Consider the following 20,007-nt stretch of genomic DNA (forward strand, 5'->3'; position numbering starts at 1 on the left):
CCATAATAGTTAATAATTATGAATTATAAACATTTAAAACTGTAAAAAGCTGTTAGGAGATTAAATATGAGGTCATAAAATTATGCAAAGATTTGGAAAGCTAGTTTTCAGGACCGCTATTAAAATGCACTCATTTCTATAAATAATACCTGGCAATGGAAGGTGAAGCAACTCTGAAGAGGAAAAATATAAAGCTCTGGAGTAGTGAAAACTGCCCTATACAAAAAATTTCCCCATCACATCAACAGCAAAATAAACTCTGATTTAGTGCCCACTATCTCCCCACAGCCACCACAGATTGGGAAATTGACTCAAATCACGTCTAGTCAAACCACATGAGGCAGCTTTGGGTAGCCATAAACCAAGCATGACAAGACTTCATTGAACAGGGCTAAAGTGCAAACACTATCTCTACCAACCCCTTACAATTTTCTATTACAGAGTTATGTCAGGTTGAATACAGGTCGACAGGAAGCTGTCAAAACTCAAATGCTCTCCAAAGTGATAGTCACTCAACAAACAGAGAAACATGTCATTTCTCCATTCAGCCACGCATCAGCGGCGACAGCGAGGTCTCCTTTGATAAATGGGGATGTGAAAGAGGAGTCAGCATGAATAAATAGAATTATTCCGCGTCTGCAGCACATCAGTATCCATTATCCCGTAATTCATATTTGGATCACCTACTGCAAAAACTGGAAGCTGACATGTTTACAAGAATAAAATAAATAAATTAAAAACAAATCGCTTATTTTAGAATTAGCACTTCTTATAATTCAGTTTTCAAGGACGCAGTAATGTCAAAAAAAAAAAAAAAAACGATCCCAGTGGCTTGAAAATGTGTCCAGTTAAATTATGAAGGACGAGCAGCTTAAATGGAATGTCACTTTTGCAGATGAAGTTGGTTCCAAGCCACGTTAGGCACCAGCAAATTGGCAGACTTCAGTTACCCTCTCTTCTTGCCAGCATTTCATGCTGTATTTCCGAACTACTCTGACAAGTGTCCTTGAGTGACTTTCATGTGTGAATTTCTCCCCCTATCTAGTGGGTACGTATTTCTTTATGTCGGTATGGAGAAGAGATGCCGACACTGGGAAAAGTTCCACCATCTCTGGGTGAAGATCAGTAGTGCTCAGAACTTCAGCAACCTCTTATTCGTCCCCTCCAAGTCTTCCTCAGGGAGTACAAATCAGCCTAGACAGAAACAGACAGGAAACACATATGAAATAACAAATGTGTGTGGTTAAAATAATAAAAAAAGAAAAAAGAACAAAACCCTTACCCTGTTATACTCAACCTTGAAATTACATTTTAGTTTTTTTTTCTTTCTTTTTTTTTATTCTCCTGTACAAGATGACAAGAACACAGGACGGTAGCTGAGTTGGTGGCCTCAGAAAAGCTGGTGTCATGTCAGACGGCATCAGGTCCAGAGATTGTCTCCAGGGGCCTCGGATGTGCAGGCCTCTATGGAGTTGCGGACGTTTTCACGCTCCCTGACCGATTAACTTCTATTTACTACCCTGTCTCTCTCCATCAGGCATTGAGAGTTTGACTGCCATGAACAGTCACAGTTCATCTTTCTATTGCTGTCTGGTTCATAGAGGAAGTTGATCTCGTCAAGGTTGTTGCAGTCCATCAAGTACCCATTTTGAAAAAAAAAAAAAAAACTGTTGTTTGTTACACTACAAAACAAATGACAGAGATCATCCTTAACTATTTAAGATGATCTTTGAGTTATTCAAGCCTAACATATTGTGAGGGACAAAAAACAAACAAAACAAAAAACACATTTTCAGAATTAAAAATGCCAACAAATAGTAAATAGATTCATAAAAGAAAAAAGATTTAAAATGCATCATTGAACCCTAATCTTCTAACTCCAGTATTCTCAAAGAAAAGCTGGGAACTTTCTAAGATAAAATGCTTCAAGTGCTAGAGAAAGACAGAAAGACAGAAAGACAGATAGACAGATAGATAGACAGACAGATAGATAGATAGATAGATAGATAGATAGATAGATAGATAGATAGATAGATAGATAGATAGATAGATAGATAGATAGATAGATAGATAGATAGATAGATAGATAGATAGATAGATAGATAGATAGATAGATAGATAGATAGATAGATAGATAGATAGATAATAAATATGCTATAAATATGATGCTATAAATATCATCTGACAGGAATATAGGAAAACTTAAAGGTTATCTATGTAGGCCAGTGGTTCCCAATCCTGGTCTTGGAGAACCCCCAACACTGCACGTTTTTGGTGTCTCTCTTATCTGACACACACATTTGAGGTCTTGGAGTCTTCACTAATGAGCTGATGAGTTGAATCAGGTGTGTTTGAACAGGGTGACATCTAAATTGTGCAGTGTTGGGGGTTCTCCAGGACCAGGATTGGGAACCACTGATGTAGGCTATTGTCTTTAGACTGGATTCCTGACACTGGAGTTTGTATTACTATTGGTTTCTCTTTAAATCTAAAAACCTTTCCCTCGCATGTATGCTTAAAGTATTTCACTTAAAAGTCAGTCAAATTAATACAAGTGTAGTGTAGTGTAGTGTAGTGCAGTTTACCAGTGGCGCTTCCAATGCTTGCAGATTATTAAGGTCGGTACTGCCCCCTGGTGGTACAAATAAGAAAGTGCTTATCGCCAAGTTGTTCTTTCTGTTGAACACAAGATAATCACGCAGCTTTTTTTTTTTTTAAAAAAAATTTAAAAAAAAAAAAAAAATAAATAAAATCAAAAACATAATTCCACATAACTTAAATACACAAAAAGTTAAACAAAACAAAACCTACAATCAAAATAAAAAAAAAAAAAAGAAAATGAAAAAGAAAGATTGTTTACCAAATAATTTGGACGTAAAGCTATATTATTTAAGGATTACTTAGGATTGTAAAATTGGGCCTAAAATGGAGACTATGTGAACAAAAAAAAAATGTGGTTGTTCCCTCTGACCAAGGTAAGATTTAGTAGGCATTTTGTGTCTCATCAGAATAGACTTTCTTTCAAGTGTACTTTGACTTCACACACCGCTCAGTTCTTTTAGCGCTTTGCTCGTTTTGGGTCTACCTCTCTCCCTCCTCCTTCCCCAATCTGCCTCTCTCCCAGTTTCAGTGGTATAGTCTGTGCCAGTAATTGTACAGTGTTTATAAATGAACTGCTTGTTTAGAGTGTGGGAAGAATTTTTTATTATGTAAGAAAACCCAACACCAGCAAATCCAGGAGCCGGAGATCACCAGAGGCTTGAAAAGCCTTTGACCCTTTTCTTTTCTTTTCTTTTCTTTTCTTTTCTTTTCTTTTCTTTTCTTTTCTTTTCTTTTTGAATTAGACAGAAAAAAAACTCTTCTAACTGCATACATCATCACAAAATTAACCTCTTCTTCTTTTCCCCCTTTTTTCTTTTCTTTCTTTTTTTTATTTTTTATATTTTTTGCATTCCCATCTCCTCTTACTCCTGTCGATTAGTTCCTACGCCATATGCTTTACTACATTAAATAGCATTAACATTGATGCAGTATCTTTTTTCACAGGAAGATGGCAGAAGATGTTTTGTTAACTCTCTACAATATCTCAGACTCCTGAAATTGTTGTTTGGAAGTCAGAAGAGAAGTCATGGGGCAACCGCTAATCACTGTAAGGTCAAGACAAACATCCTTAGGGGATTTTCTCAAGTGTCTACAGCCTCCTTGTAGTGTGAGATCTACCAGTTTGAATGGAGAACCGCTTTTTGTAAATGCATGGGAAATGAAATCAGAAGCCTTGAGGATTTCCCCTACTTAATTCACCCAGCCTCCCTTTCATGAAACCTTTGGCCCTAATTTTGAGTGCATGTTTGACCTTTCTGCTGTCTTGTCATGTGACTGATCCATTCACCAATTTAAACGGATCCATCACTGACTCAATCTGTATTTAAACTTGTCCCTACTGGTCTGATTTTGGTCAGGGCCATCACGCACATTTTACATGGGGGCCAGGTTGAATCCTTATATAATATAGTACATTTTTATAATGAGCCAAGCATAATTACCTCCGAGCTTGAGTGCCAGTGATTGCCCTGCATTTTCATGTGTGGAAAACAGTGCAACTGACTTTTTGATAACACTGTTTATGGGAAAAAGTTGTTGACAAATTAATGTTTTGCCAAATTTTGGACGTTTGGACCATCCACATACAAAAAACTCCTTGGTTCTAAATTCATGTGTGGTATATATTTGGTCTTCAAAATGGTGAAATTCACCAAAAGGTAACAAATTTGGGCCACTGTAATTTATGTAGCTTACACACACGCACACAATATTTAAATATTTTCTTAGTAAAATTCAGTCAGGTGAGAATTTCCAAAGAAAATTTCACAGCTGAATGACCCCAACATGTTTTACAACTGACTATTTTGGTGCCATCACCCTCCCACGGTTGCTTAGAAACCTATAGGCTACCTGTCAGAACTAGTTAGGCATTTACAATTCAAACTGTCCCACATTCCTCATCACCTCACATTTAATAGCTCCTCACTGCCCACAGCATGTTACTCCTGATTTATTCCTTATTAAGAACCATCTTCCTGACCACACGCAAAATACGAGCTTGAGGTTGATTTCAGCCCTTTGGCCCATCTCCATGTGTTTGAAGAGCATGTGCAGTCCTTGCAGATTGAGCCGCGCTCCTGCCTGCCAGCCAGACGGTCCAAGAGAGGCCAGATTTACGTGCCGAAAACTCCCCTCACTAACAGAAAAACTTTGGCTCTGACCCCTGACAATAAGCATACTCCCTGTCTCACCAAGTATGCGGTACAAATCAGTCAACCCAGATGTCAAAGACAGACCAGTTCCTTTCAGCTCTGTTCTGCTATTCTGAGACATGCAGTCAGGAATGTGCATCTTGCATTTACATTTAATTATTTAGCAGATACTTTTGTCGAAAGTGACTCTCAAAATGTGGATGAATACAGGTAATTTATTATACAGGTACCAACAATGTAAATGCATATAGTAAATAATAACTTTTTTCACTGTTTGCATCACTCCTGTGAGACAATTCACAGTCCTTATGAATCAGTCATTGAATCATTCACTGAAACAATTTATTCAAAAACACTGATTCATTCAGTAATGAGACAAGGGACAGTGGGCCTGTCTCGATACCCACATTAGCGGTGTTGTCCACTTGAGAGCGTGTGCACATGGCAGAAAGTGCACAAGACTGTCCCAGTTCTGAAAAATGCCAATGGTCAGTGCCTTTAATGCACACTAAATCCACCCTGTCTATAATACAGCTACGGAGCGGTTTTTGAGGCTAAACGTATCCCATCTCATTCATCATTTATCACATGAATTCAGGAACACAAATTTTTAACTCATGCACCAAAATCATGAAAATTTGAAGAAAACTTTCCAGTGTAAGTATATGTAACTATTACATATAATTTGGCAATAAAATGTAAAGTGTTGCAGAAATGAGTATGTGTATTTTGTAAAACATTTGCAGCTGCTTTTATCGCTTAATTAGAAGCACCACAATTAAATTAAGTCATCTGTTATGTAAGGACTACTGAACAGACATTTAGTTTATTTAGTACAAAATACTGAAAATGAAAATGTGTAAATAAAGCTCTGTAAAAACTTTACTAAGTGTGTTCCATTGGGTAATCAAAAGTTCTACCCACACTTGTGATCTTCACACCCACTTGAATACTTGGGCCAAATACAGGAAATATGTTATTTAAGTGGACAAGTGTTCAAGTGCAAAAACCACAAGTGTGGGTATTGGGACAGGCCAAATCTGTATGAGTCATTAATTCATTCAAACATTCCTTTATCCTCACTGAATCATTCAGGAAAACTGCATTCATGAGTGAGTAATTGAATTATGCATTCAACCAATTAATAAAATAAAAAAAAATGCCAGAGTAATGCCAGACACAATGGTTAATTTTCTTTTGGGTATGGTTTTATTGGGAGCAAAAATCAACAAAATAACTGGCAAAATTGTATTTAAAATGTAAGTCTCAACTTTTTAAAACAATTTTTTATTGAACTCTTTTACAAAAGCAGTCTCTTTATCAGCAATCTGCATAACTGGGCAGTTGTCGATTAAGTGGACATTAAACTACTAATGCTGATAAGGATTACAAAGAGTTCTGTCTATCTCAGACTAATAACTGGATGCTAGACATTTCTTCATAATAGCCAGTAAATGCCAAGTTTGTTTGTATTACATTTCTGTACAGACAGCAATCTACTTTAGTGAATTGTCAACCTACAGACTTTTTATTGGGCCTGCATAGGGATTTGAAGCAGGAAACCACAGCTAATGCCTACACTAACTTCAAACAAATGCCAGGAGCTCTTTATATGTCGGGTGGGCAGGAGTGGGGCTTATGTTATGGGGGGCAGATGGGAGAGAGATGAACCTGGAAGTGCTGAGTTCAGAGAGAGAGAGACAGATGTCTGCTTCTGCTTATCTGGAAAGCTGTAGTTGGTCATATCTACAATACTAAAACAAAACAGACGCCCAGGGGTGTTACTGTACGATTCAAGGGTCAGCCAACAATGTAATGCAAGAGTGTACAACTAGAACATCTTCCTCCTGTAGGTACCATCCAAAAATGCATACTGTATATGCTAAAACAGCATATGTTGTTAATAACGACTCCTTTCCATCATCTTTAGTGACCCATTTTGGGCGATAGTTGTGAGTCTTTCCAGTGATGTTTGGAGTAAATGGAGACAAGATTGTCATTGCAGGTCATTATAGAACTTGGCAGATATCTAAATGTCCTTGCCTTGAATGACTCATGCGAATGTAAAGAGGGAGTGAAAGGATAGACGGCTATATTGTGTGTACTTGGATCTATTGGCTGCAGCTGTTTAACTCTGTACACACACCATAAGGTCGAAATGCTCTGGGTTTATATTTAATCTTAATATCAATTGGCGCTAACAATACACATCGTATGCATTACAAGGATAAACGTGTCCATGTTAAATGATACGTCAGCAACCCTGCAGACTGAACTGATATAGTCTTTAAATGCGGTACACACACACATGCCAGTCCGTGTCCTCTAGACGTATTGCACTGGCTGTTAATTTAAAGTACAGACTGCCAGAAAGCCCTGAAAAGCCACAGCCACCCTCACTGTGCTTCAACACCACCCGAAAAAAAGAACTCTGAAATGCCAAGCTGCCCCCTCCGTTTGTTAAAGAGAAACTTTTTTCCCTCTAAAAGAGGCCAAACTATTTTTACTGGCTTTAGATCCTAAAAGAATGCATATATGGAGGTTTTTGGCCAGAGGGAAGGCGATCCCTCAGAAATGCGCTATACGTCTGCATGTGGCAAATGTTTCTGCTCCATAAACTTTAGCAGCTATGTCTGACAGTCAGTGCACTGAAATAATGCCTGCTGTGATGATGGGAATATTCATGTTGTTGTATCCTCAGGTCTTCCATACACTGATGACAGGTTTGGACACATTTCAAAAACTGCAGTGTAAGAAAAATGTGACCCTGGACCAAAAAAAAAGGCTTAAGTTGCTGGGGTATATTTGTAGCAATAGCCAAAAATGCATTGTATGGGTCAAAATTATCGAAAATTTTTCTTTTATGCCAAAAATCAATAGGATATTAAGTAAAGATCATGTTCCATGAAAATATTTTGTAGATTTCCTACCGTAAATATATAAAAACTTCATCACTGATTAGTAATATGCATTGCTAAGAACTTCATTTGGACAAACTTAAAGGTGATTTTCTCTATTTTGATTTTTTTGCACCCTCAGATTCTAGATTTTTAAATTCTAGTTCATGTTAATTTCAACATTTATTAATAGGTCTTTTATTAATAGATAATATTATTTAATGGACCTGAGCTAACATGACCTGCGTTGTATTACTTTAAAGTGTTACCTTTTATTTAACTAGTTACCAAATTGATGACATCCAAAATAATTCACTCATGATTCCAAAAAATAACATATTTTTGGGTTTGTTTTAGTTGAACAGCACTGTCACTCAGCACAATAATGATTAAAAGTATATGCATATAGTGCAGTATTTATCTTAATTGATTGCACAAGAGATTATTAATTATTATTTTAGGTGGGTTTGTTTTCAGATTTGTTTTGTTGTGAGAGAAAACAAAGTTGTGCAACTCTCATTTTTGTATTATAAATCAATCTTCCCTTCATTATTCTTATGTTTGTTTTTATTTTGGTGTGTTGGTTGTTTTTCTTTATCAAAAAAGAAAATAAAGAAAGAGCATTTTTAGGAGACATGTCATGACTGGAGAGGGTGGGGAAGGGCGTAGGCTACTGAGAATCCCACAATGTCTTTCCTTCCTTGCCAGCAGCACTGTTTATGAAAGTGTGTTTGGATTGCCCTCCCTTGTGTGAACAGTTTGTGCAGCTAAATCATATTTTATCTTCATCGTATTAGCTTTGGATGGACACTTCCTGTTGATTGTTTTATACCTACCATGGGCCGATCCACCAAAGGCACATTTGTTTGATGACAGAAGTGGCGGTTTTGATGAATGTATTATTTGTACCTTAGATAAGTGTTCCTGCGACGTACTGTACATTTCAGTTGCCTGTGAGAAAAACACTCTGTGAACACAGTCTGAACAATGGCAAATGAATCACGCACTGTACTTGAGCATACTTTCACAGAGTGTAATTCACTTCCACTACCTCAGTAATAGCAGGATTTCTATCCTCAAGACTTTTTTCAACTCCCACAGTTAGATTCACATGACCACATAATTCCACCACAAAGGTCAAGAGATCATAGGTCAGGTCACCTCCCTCCATTTGCGGGTCTCACATGCCAGCTAGAATGCCCAGTCTCTTATCAATAGGCTTACAATGAAACCCAAAAGCTTCAACCACAAGAGACATCAAAATGTCGAGCTAAACCAGCACATCTGTCACACTTAGTGTGTGTGTGGCTGGCTCTCCTTTAACATTGATTTTTGATTAACCCTTCTAAAAACACTACAAAAATGTCAGGTCAGGGATATATAACTAAAAGACTGTGCCCTTCCTGACAGAATATTCCTTACCTGAACACAATTCACTTCTGTTTTTCCAAGCGAGAAGTGGGAAAAAGATGTAATAATGTTTGGTTGTTGCTTGCATGTTTTCATCATGTTGAAATCAACTTTAACCAGACCTCTTCATGAAGCTCATAATTTGCAGATTCATGCAAAAATCCCTTAACATCCTCTTAATACAAGCAAGCGGTTAGTACTTTCACTATATCATGTCATGGCACTCTCTTCGAGTCAATCTTTGACATGAGGCACCATCATGGAAATAAATATTTACGCATTTAAAAAGAGTTCAGCTATGATGTCTGTCTTTTCATTAATGTCAGTCTTACAGGAAGTTTCCTTGCCTTCTATTTCACCACAGATGCTTTTTCAAAAAAGTGTACAAAGTGAAAGTTATGACATTGATTTATTTTGCCAACTTGACCTTCATGGTTGAATGCAATTTAGAATTCAATATGCCTTTTTCCCATGCAATTGCCATTTTTATGAGCAGTTTTTGACTGACCCACCCATTAATTGAGACTATGGCTATTACATTAGTATCAACCCGAAAACATGAAGTCATACCCACTCAAAAATTAAACTGCCCTGAAATGACCCAGAGACTGTAACACAGGGTGAACATATAAACCTTTTCTTTTACAAGACAAATGTCATTAAGGTAAAAAGTGGGATAAAACATCAGATACGATCACGTCAGATGTGTCAGACTGTTTTCCTCCAGTAAGACAGGAAATGAAATGTTAAACTTTAAAGTGTTTATTTGGTTTACATTGCTTGGTGTTTCTGAAGCACTTCTATGTCCTGATGATCCCTCAGAGCTGAAGTCTGTCTGAAGTCGGGGGCAGAAGGGCCTTCCTGTGGAAGTTCTTTGGCCAGCTGGCGAGGAACAATGATGTGAGCAGTGGGTGTCTTAAGCAGCAGCTCCAGCTTATCCTCACTGCTCCCCAAGAAGCTCACTCCGTTAACTCCACCAGCCTGAAACAGACACCCACATCCTCAGAAAAACAACACTGACAGCAGTTCTAACAGGGGCACAGTTTTTTTTAAGGGGTCATTGAGTACAATCACTTTCTACCAACTCCACAGTTTTTTTTTTTTTTTTTTTTAAAGTATCAAAAGTGTAGTTGTACAGTTTTTGATACAGGGAGAACAGGCTTTAAATTCAACTTGAAAACTTATCAGCTTTGACATCTCGAAAATAGCCCAATTTTTTTTTGCTGAGTTTCAAAGACATGAAACACATACACACACATGAACACACACACATGTACACACACACACACGCACACACACATGTACACACACACAAACACATACATATATATATGTGTGTGACCCTGGACCACAAAACCAGACATAAGGGTAAATTTTTCGAAATTGAGATTTATATGTCATCTGAAAACTGAATAAATAAGCTTTCCATTAATGTACAGTATGGTTTGTTATGATAGGACAATATTTCGCCGAGATACAACTATTTTACAAAAAAAAAAATTATTGATACAAAAAAAATAGAAAAATTAAGAAAATCGCCTTTAAAGTTGTCCAAATGAAGTTCTTAGCAATACATATAACTAATCAAAAATTAAGTTTTGATATATTTACAGTAGGAAATTTACAAAATATTTTCATGGAACATGATCTTTACTTAATGTCCTACTGATTTTTGGCATAAAAAAAAATCATAACTCAAAATCAAAATCAATAATTCTGACCCATACAATGCATTTTTGGCTATTGCTATAAACATACCTCAGCTACTTAAGACTGGTTTTGTGGTCCAGGGTCACATATATATATATATATATATATATATATATATATATATATATATATATATATATATATCTATATATATATATATATAAATATATATATATATACAAACCCGATTCCAAAAAAGTTTGGACACTGTACAAATTGTGAGTAAAAAAGGAATGGAATAATTTACAAATCTCATAAACTTATATTTTATTCACAATAGAATATAGATAACATATCAAATGTTGAAAGTGAGACATTTTGTAATGTCATGCCAAATATTGGCTCATTTTGGATTTCATGAGAGCTACACATTCCAAAAAAGTTGGGACAGGTAGAAATAAGAGGCTGGAAAAGTTAAATGTACATATAAGGAACAGCTGGAGGACCAATTTGCATCTTATTAGGTCAATTGGCAACATGATTGGGTATAAAAAGAGCCTCTCAGAGTGGGAGTGTCTCTCAGAAGTCAAGATGGGCAGAGGATCACCAATTCCCCCAATGCTGCGGCGAAAAATAGTGGAGCAATATCAGAAAGGAGTTTCTCAGAGAAAAATTGCAAAGAGTTTGAAGTTATCATCATCTAAAGTGCATAATATCATCCAAAGATGCAGAGAATCTGGAACAATCTCTGTGGGTAATGATCAAGGCCGGAAAAGCATACTGGATTCCCGTGATCTTCGAGCCCTTAAACGGCACTACATCACATACAGGAATGCTACTGTAATGGAAATCACAACATGGGCTCAGGAATACTTCCAGAAAACATTGTCGGTGAACACAATCCACCGTGCCATTCGCCATTGCCGGCTTGAACTCCGTAGGTCAAAAAATAAGCCATATCTAAACATGATCCAGAAGCACAGGCATTTTCTCTGGGCCAAAGCTCATTTAAAATGGACTGTGGCAAAGTGGAAAACTGTTCTGTGGTCAGACGAATCAAAATTTGAATTTCTTTTTGGAATACTGGGACGCCATGTCATCCAGACTAAAGAGGCAAGGACAACCCAAGTTGTTATCAGCGCTCAGTTCAGGAGCCTGCATCTCTGATGGTCTGGGGTTGCATGAGTGCATGTGGCATGGGCAGCTTACACATCTGGAAAGGCACCATCAATGCTGAAAGGTATATCCAAGTTCTAGGACAACGTATGCTTCCATCCAGACGTCGTCTCTTTCAGGGAAGACCTTGCATTTTCCAACATGACAATGCCAGACCACATACTGCATCAATTACAACATCATGGCTGCGTAGAAGAAGGATCCGGGTACTGAAATGGCCAGCCTGCAGTCCAGATCTTTCACCCATAGAAAACATTTGGCGCATCATAAAGAGGAAGATGCGACAAAGAAGACCTAAGACAGTTGAGCAACTAGAAGCCTGTATTAGACAAGAATGGGACAACATTCCTATTCCTAAACTTGAGCAACTTGTCTCCTCAGTCCCCAGACATTTGCAGACTGTTACAAAAAGAAGAGGGGATGCCACACAGTGGTAAACATTGCCTTGTTCCTTTTTTGAGATGCGTTGATGCCATGAAATTAAAAATCAACTTATTTTTCCCTTAAAATGATACATTTTCTCAGTTTAAACATTTGATATCCCATCTATGTTGTATTCTGAATAAAATATTGAAATTTGAAACTTCCACATCATTGCATTCTGTTTTTATTCACAATTTGTACAGGTGTCCCAACTTTTTTTGAATCGGGTTTGTGTGTGTATATATATATATATATATATATATATATATATATATATATATATATATATATATATATATATATCTTAATGGATCACATGAAAAACTGTTTTTATTTAAGCTTTTATTTAAAGCACTGCGTTTCTGAAAAATTGGACAGTGACTTTTGCCTTTATATTTGTTCACTCACTGTGAAAATAGTTTTTCCAGAGGTTTGGCAATTAGCTACCAAATACATGCAGTTACTCAGGTCCCCCTTTTCCAGAGGGTGCATATGCAAATTTTTCTTATGTTTTGCCCTTCCCTCCCACTGGTCCTCATCCACCACTTAATTGTGTTTATGTACATGTGTTTGCATGTATATGGTTATGAGTTCTATAATACCCAACTCACAAATGGAATACTTAAACTGCGAGGCCATGTATTATTCATGCTTTTGTCCTTGTGCGTAGCTATCCAAGTTTTACATTTCAGTGTTTTCCTGTTATGCTCCCTGTCTCCTGCAAATTTCCACAGCAACAGGGGAAAAAACACAAGAGCTGATGGAACCTCAGTGATCCTCTCTGCTCTTAAAGGCTGGAAAATTTGGGATGTCTCTTGGCATGTTTTTATGAAAGGCCAATTAGAGGCCTAATTCATCAAAACATCTATTGAACTGAAATGACCTCTTTGATCTCACATTCTTTCACATTTCAGTTGTTTTTAAGACTATGGCCCAAAGGTTATGGTTGGTGGAAATCACTTAGATCACCCAAAAATTGTGTTCCAGTTTTCATTTTTGGACGAACTATTCCTTTAAATGTTTCAATAACATTTTTGGTGCAGTTAAAGAAAAGTTTGAAGGCATGTTAAAAAGATAAAACATTCATTAAAAGATTTTTAAATCAATTACATGTGCTGACAATTACCTGTCATTCAGAGATTACAGAGATTAACAGCCTCAGTACTATGTACCACCATCAGACCCTGGCCCTCTACTCAGTGTGCAGAGAAACCATAATGACCGTCTGGGTCTGCTTTGACTTGGGTGGGCACCAGCATGACAGGAGACTGTAAAGAGACCAGCTGAGTCAGAGTAGAGCTCTTCCTCTTGGCTTTCTTCTGCAGGGAAAGAAAAAACAAAAATTAAACAATTCTCTCATTTTATAACAGAACTCGAGAGTCAAAGGATCTGTCCTTGAAACAACACTTTTAAAAGTGTGAAGTGTTGAAGATGACAGTCTCCCTCATCTGACAAAATGGGAAATGAGCTTGATTATTTGTGGATTTTTTTTTTTTTTGCCACACATACTAATGGCAGGTGAATTAAGAAAGAAAAAAAGAAAAAAAATGTGCATGGAAAAAATTCTGTCAGAAATTGCTAGTAAATTTCATAAACAATTATAAAGAAATGGAAAAGTAACACATTGAATTTAATGTGAAATTTTGAAGTAGAAAAACATAATCCAATAATCTTTATTTACAACTTCAAAAATAATTTAACCAGCCATTGAACTGTATTTTGTATTATTTTCTGTCCTTTCAGACCTATCTGATCCTTATAAGGCATAAAACAGATAAAATCTAATATATTTACAAAATGAGCTGTAAAAGAGGTAACTACAGGGGCCAGAATGTGTCATGACTCATGATGACTAAAGAGTCATCGCTGGTAAACAAGCAGGATCACATAAACCCACACCCCCAAACCAATAGCTGAGACAGAGACTGAATACAGGAAATGAGTGAAAAGATAGATGCAGAGTGATCAAGTTTCTCTGAACATTCAGCAGAAAGCCGAGGTGAGGGCTCGAGTCTCCTAGCGTGTGAAAGCCCTGCGGCCAAGGCTACTGAGCCTCTCCCCAGACAGGGGCACCAGACAGCTCGCTCACACAGGAAACCCCCCTGCAGAAGTGCTTAGGACCCCTTATCACCCCACTGTTTGGATTCCCTAGGGCAGGACGCACAGCTCAGGCCTCGCACAATTATTTAAGAGCAAAAGGGCAGGTACTTAAGAATTAATCATTTCGGTTAACTTTCATTTACTCGTAATGTCATCCAGCCCTCATACTAACCTGGTGATGGAGTGATGTGAGGGAATAGCTACTGGCCACTGAGCAAACAGAAACAAGAGCAAGCTGAACAATGGAAATACAGAATACAACTTGGCAACTGTCTTTTAAACCGTAGAGAATTGGGAGGTGCTGCATGAAGAACAATCGGCTGAGAAACGGGCACACCTTCAGAAATCCCCTAACTCTTATGAGATGGGAGTGGAAGCCGTGCCAAGCCCCGGATTGAAGGATTGTGTTTCGCATGAGAAAGGCTTCCGGACTCTGTTAGAAAAGTGTGGCTGGTATTAATGATGTAAGTGAGGCATTGTCAGTTACAATAATGGATGCACAGAGCCCTGCAGTGTAGTGTTGCATGCAGTAAAATGGCAACCTCAAGATGGACTATAAATCCCTAAGAGAGCCAAATGCTGCCACAACTATTAGCCACTGGGCCTCTTAGCCGCCAGTGCAGCTCAACACGGTGACCACCAAGACCAGAAAAGGGAACAATCAAAGTGAGCCCAACTACTGGGAGCTCTCATGCTTGGCCGCAATCACAGTATCTCGACCACCATTCCCATGAGAATAGTGAAACCTAATCTGAATCTGCAACCACGGCTACATCTCTGGCCTGAAGGAAAATTAAGTGTGTTTCAATTGAAATAAAAAAGAGAAGATTTAAAGGATTTGGGGCATATTATTTAGAGGGGTTTTCCCCTACAGTAGATCCCTGCTTTTCAGTCTGAGACCCCATGTTTGCCACCAATTTACTTTCCGCTCTATTTCAACAACTCCTCCCGCCCTCTTCCTGTTTTCTCTGATGCACTGCAGTCACGACGGATCGTGGAGATTAGAAGCGATGATGAAATATTTCCTTACTGTCAGATAATCTAGGGGAAATAAATGGCAGCCTGCTCCTTATTAGGGCCTAGGCTTGTATTAGTTCTCAGACTGCTCTGTGGCCTGACCTGCGCCTTTCCCCTGATTAGGTCATATGCTAAACATTAGCGCCGCTGCCTCTTTCCCACCAACTCAGCACCTAAAGACTGTGGCCTGAGGGCGGCAACGTGACACGCTCTTTTCTTCCAAAGCCCCGGTCGGCATGTGTCCTTTAATGGCACCTCGTTAGGTCTCTACCGATGAGATGAAAGAGCCGCTTTAAAGGAGAATGGAGGTGGGAAAGAATCACAGGTATGGCCACGACCTGGATAATTTTACACTAGTGTTTCGTGTCATTCTGGCTTTTGAAAAATGAGTGGTGTTGGTGCCAGTGACTCACTGTTGTGGCGACTATGATTGTGAAATGACAATTAATTTGCTTCTCATGAAGATTTGTTTAAAACGTCTAAAAGATGTCAAAAAGAAAAATAGCAGTAACTTACATTACAAGAAAAGCTTCAGGACTTCATGTCGATTAACTGTATTCATTTTTCCCCCAAGTGTTTTTCTATGTCCAACAAAGTGCTTGCATATTGGGAAAAGCCAAGACTGTAATGCTCACATTAGTACCATATGTTCAGCCTCATTAAAATGTGGTCTAAAATAATAACTACTGGCCTGCGTTCACATGTCAGCACTATATCATTTCATACTGCACCAGGAAACTTGAAAACCTTTAGAAACTAGATTGTGGATTCCAGTCTCACCTTGGCCTGCATCTTCTCCAGAATTTCACGCAGGTTAGCCACATGTCAATTGAGGTGGATCAGTGTGATCTCATCTGTAAACACCTGGCAGTTCAGCCTCATCTTCTCCAGAAGTCGGACCTCTGATGGCCTCAGGAGTAAACAAACACATGCTGTTCCCTTGAGCTCTCTTAAAGGAATAGTTCAACTAGAAATCTAAATTCTGAGAATTTTATCCCCATAATGACTTAAATTGTGGTCTGTTTTCACACAAAGCTACTGTACGACTTCAGAAGACTTGGAATATAGTGCACAAGTTATATGGACCAATTTTATGATAATGTTATTGTTTCAAGCAGTTTGGAACTTGAAAGTCCCTTATTACATACAAAAGTATGTTCAATATTCTCCTAAAAATTAAACTCTTATATTCAAAAAACAGAAAGCCAATTAGGTTTGGAACACCATAACACATTTATTTTTAGAGAACTATTCCTGTAAGCTTTGTCTTGGATTAGGAAGCTGATCTGAACAGACTTCCAATGTTCTGTCACTTTATATCAAAGATTAGGCTTTTTATTATTCTGCGGCTGGATCTTAAATAAATGTAAGCTGTCTAAACCTCTCATGTTCTCAGACCCAAATATCTTAGATTGATGTCATCCAAAAACCCTGAAACTTGAAAGATTTGTTTGCATTCTTGCTGGGGAAATGGCCAAGCACATGAAGGACATAACGTAACAAAAAACAATAAGCCTTCATCTAAAGTGGCTTATCAGGTAATTAATGAGGACTTGGACATATTGATTCATGACGGTATTTTCTCACACCCTTATCCATTCCTGCTTTCAATGTGTTCAGCTCGAAAAGATGTCAGAATAAATCAAAGGCCATAATGCTGAGGAAAAGCAGGAAACTACTGGTTGAGACCCATACTGGCTTTTTCCTCAATCACCCTCTCTTTATTTGCACACCTCATAAATTAAACAGGTAAGGATTCCCGTTTTGCAAAGGTAACTGTTTTCACATGATAAGGCTGATCTTTTAAAAAAATCCTGCTTTTGTGTTTAATTAAAAAACAAACAACATCATGAAACATCATAACGGTGAATAAATAATAACAGAATTGTCATTTTGGGGCAAACTATTCCTTCAAACATAGTCAGAATCATGTAGGTATTTATAATTATAGAAATTACATTAAACATTTGCATGATGGATCCAATAATAAGGTGGACTAGGGAGCAGCTTTCTCAGAACTTCAGGAAAGTAGGAAAGATCTGTGGACTACCCATTACTCTCATCCAAATGACACCACAGAAAAATAAACTGTAAACAGAGTGTAAACAGAGCATCAAAAATCACAGGAAGTACTGTACACTCTCTACAAGTAAATTACACCAAAAGCATCCAAAACCAACTCTGATCATCAGTTCTTCCAGCCTCTCCTTCTGGAAGATGCAACACATCATTACCCATAAAGACCAACACATTAATGAACAGTTCCTTTTCCTCTCCCTATTTCCTGTGATAATCCCATATAATTACCCAACTGCTCTGTATTAACCTCCAGAACCTTCTATTCTGATCCATTTTATTCTACTGTAAGAGCATATACTTACTTATTCTTCTGCACTGCATCCATCTTGCCTTCCATCTTCTTCAGCTCTGAGCAGAAGGCTAGGCCATGGTAAAGCTCCTGAACCTGGTTATCATACACAGATCAACTAAAAGCAATAGTGGAGAACAAGCTTATTTGTCACACTTTTTTCCCCTCAGGGCAGGTTTATTTTTGCAAGTCTATTTCTGTGGTAGAACATACCTCTAAATGTTGGCTACAAAAAAAAAAAAAAAAAAAAGAGAAAAGAAAAGAAAAAAGCGATATTCAACATTTCCACTGTTATTACCCTTGCAAAAAGATGCAGTTCATTGAACACACACAAACCCTGTGATGACATGCCTGAAAAGTAGACACAATACTAAAATATAAGTTTTATGACAAAATTCAAAAGAATTAATCTTTCCTGTGTGACATCCAGCCCTAGTGTTTATTAACAATGGTGAAAGAAAAAGGATGTATTTACTTATGATGATGTTTTGAAGGGAGGCCATCTGTTGATTTAGCTCTTGAATCTTCCTGGTGTTGTTTTTCAGATCTTTTCTCTGAATATCTTCAGTGGTACAAATAATGTTATCTGATTAATAAGGACTTTTAAATTTAAAAGTAGAATTTTTAAATTTAAAAAAGTTTATCTCCTAAGACAGTTATGTTTGTGGGTTTATTTACTCCTTTGAAATATTCGACTACAACATGCAATTCTGTCTACCTTCCTACATAAGTGAAGCTCCATTAGGCTCGTCTCTGAGCCAGGCAAATCTCCAATCTGCTGCTTAGGGGAGAACTCATCTGAAAAACATGGAAAAATAGAGACGGTGTGTAAAAGTAAATTCACTGTGTAAATTCCAGAGCACTTACAAGCCACAAGCCATACAGTATATGATTCTCTCCAAAGGTAAGACTTAATGGCTGATCTTTTTCAAGGAAGACAAAAGAAAAAGCCCTAAAAATAATACAATAAATTGAGTGTACATCAGACTGATTTGATTAATTCTTAATACACACTCTCCTAGGTATTTGTGTGTGTATGTGTGTGATTGCATTATTCCAAATTACACACTAATGGACATGCTAGCTATATATCCATCTGCTTTACCGCAAGTAATATACAATTATTCTATTTTACAAAAGCGTCTAACCTGTATTGTTGCTGTCATATGTGATATTGTATACATTAACAACAATTTGTAAAACGAATGGTGGAGTTTGGTGGGTGTAACTCATGGTAAATGGTAGATAGCAGCCTCTATCTCTCCTCCAGATTGGACACTTGAAGGATTTTGAGTGTGTTGAGATCAATAGAAGCGATGTGAGATCCACTGAACTCTGCCTCTGTAAGGTTTGATCCACCCGAAGCCACAAGATTATTATTAACTGTTGCTTCTGATAAATAACACTAATGGATCTCTAAAATAGCTCTTTATTGGTTTGAATGTGTTACAAATAGGCCTTGCAAATCATTAGCTAAAAATGGTAAACCTCTCTATGGAGTTATATTAGCTAGCAAATGTTGATTTTCCTCTCTTTTTAAGTTGATGCATGGAAATACTCCTTAAACTGATGCAATAACTTAAAAGTGCAAATGAGTAATACATAATCTGAACAGTTATTGGTTTGTGGCTATGAATTAGTCTCTTCAATGTTTGGTGAATTCAAGCATTTAAAATGGGTGGGAATATGACAAAAACAAATGTGCAAACTGAACTTTACCTCTAATGAAGGGCAGGCATTTCTGTAGACCAATATTACTAAACCACTGGCAAAGCTCCTCTGTGTTCAGCTCTGCTAATGTTTTGGCTCTGTACCCATTAGAATCCCACTAAATACAGACAGAAACAGACAAACACATGCAAATTAAGGTCTCAATATGCATGCCTGTAGACACTTCTATTAACTTGAAATAACTCTTCATGAACATACTCCTGCTTATTGAGCAGAGCTGTGGATGCTCTGACTTTACATCAAAATGAGGGGTATTTTCAAGTGGAACTGCCTCTACTGTTACAAAATGGCTATAGTTTTCCACTGAGTATACTATTTTACTGATTTTGATGTGTTAGATGGTCAGTGGGGTTAAAAAAATCAATATATGTTCAAAATTATGTAGGAATAAAAGTCTGCTATGTTTATTGACTTGACTCAGATCCAAAAATCATGAGAATGCTCTGAGAAGTATTGCATAAAACAAAACTACTTGCAAAAC

General features: G+C 37.5%; 2 long non-coding RNA genes across 2 annotated transcripts; both read right to left on the reverse strand.

Moving 5' to 3' along the window:
- Nucleotides 1–9,412: 9,412 nt before the first annotated feature.
- LOC122147272 lies at nucleotides 9,413–16,344 on the reverse strand. The gene is made up of 3 exons (XR_006161538.1): nucleotides 16,208–16,344; nucleotides 13,437–13,629; nucleotides 9,413–10,042 (listed from the first exon to the last, which is right to left on the reverse strand). It is a non-coding gene; the product is annotated as an uncharacterized LOC122147272 (long non-coding RNA).
- Nucleotides 16,345–17,813: 1,469 nt separating this feature from the next.
- On the reverse strand, nucleotides 17,814–19,627 carry LOC109048877. Its single transcript, XR_006161540.1, has 3 exons — nucleotides 19,515–19,627; nucleotides 18,514–18,593; nucleotides 17,814–18,357 (listed from the first exon to the last, which is right to left on the reverse strand). It is a non-coding gene; the product is annotated as an uncharacterized LOC109048877 (long non-coding RNA).
- Nucleotides 19,628–20,007: the final 380 nt, after the last annotated feature.

This window comes from Cyprinus carpio, chromosome A13 (genome assembly GCF_018340385.1).
Source record: "Cyprinus carpio isolate SPL01 chromosome A13, ASM1834038v1, whole genome shotgun sequence".
In the NCBI taxonomy this organism is placed as follows: Eukaryota; Metazoa; Chordata; class Actinopteri; order Cypriniformes; family Cyprinidae; genus Cyprinus; species Cyprinus carpio.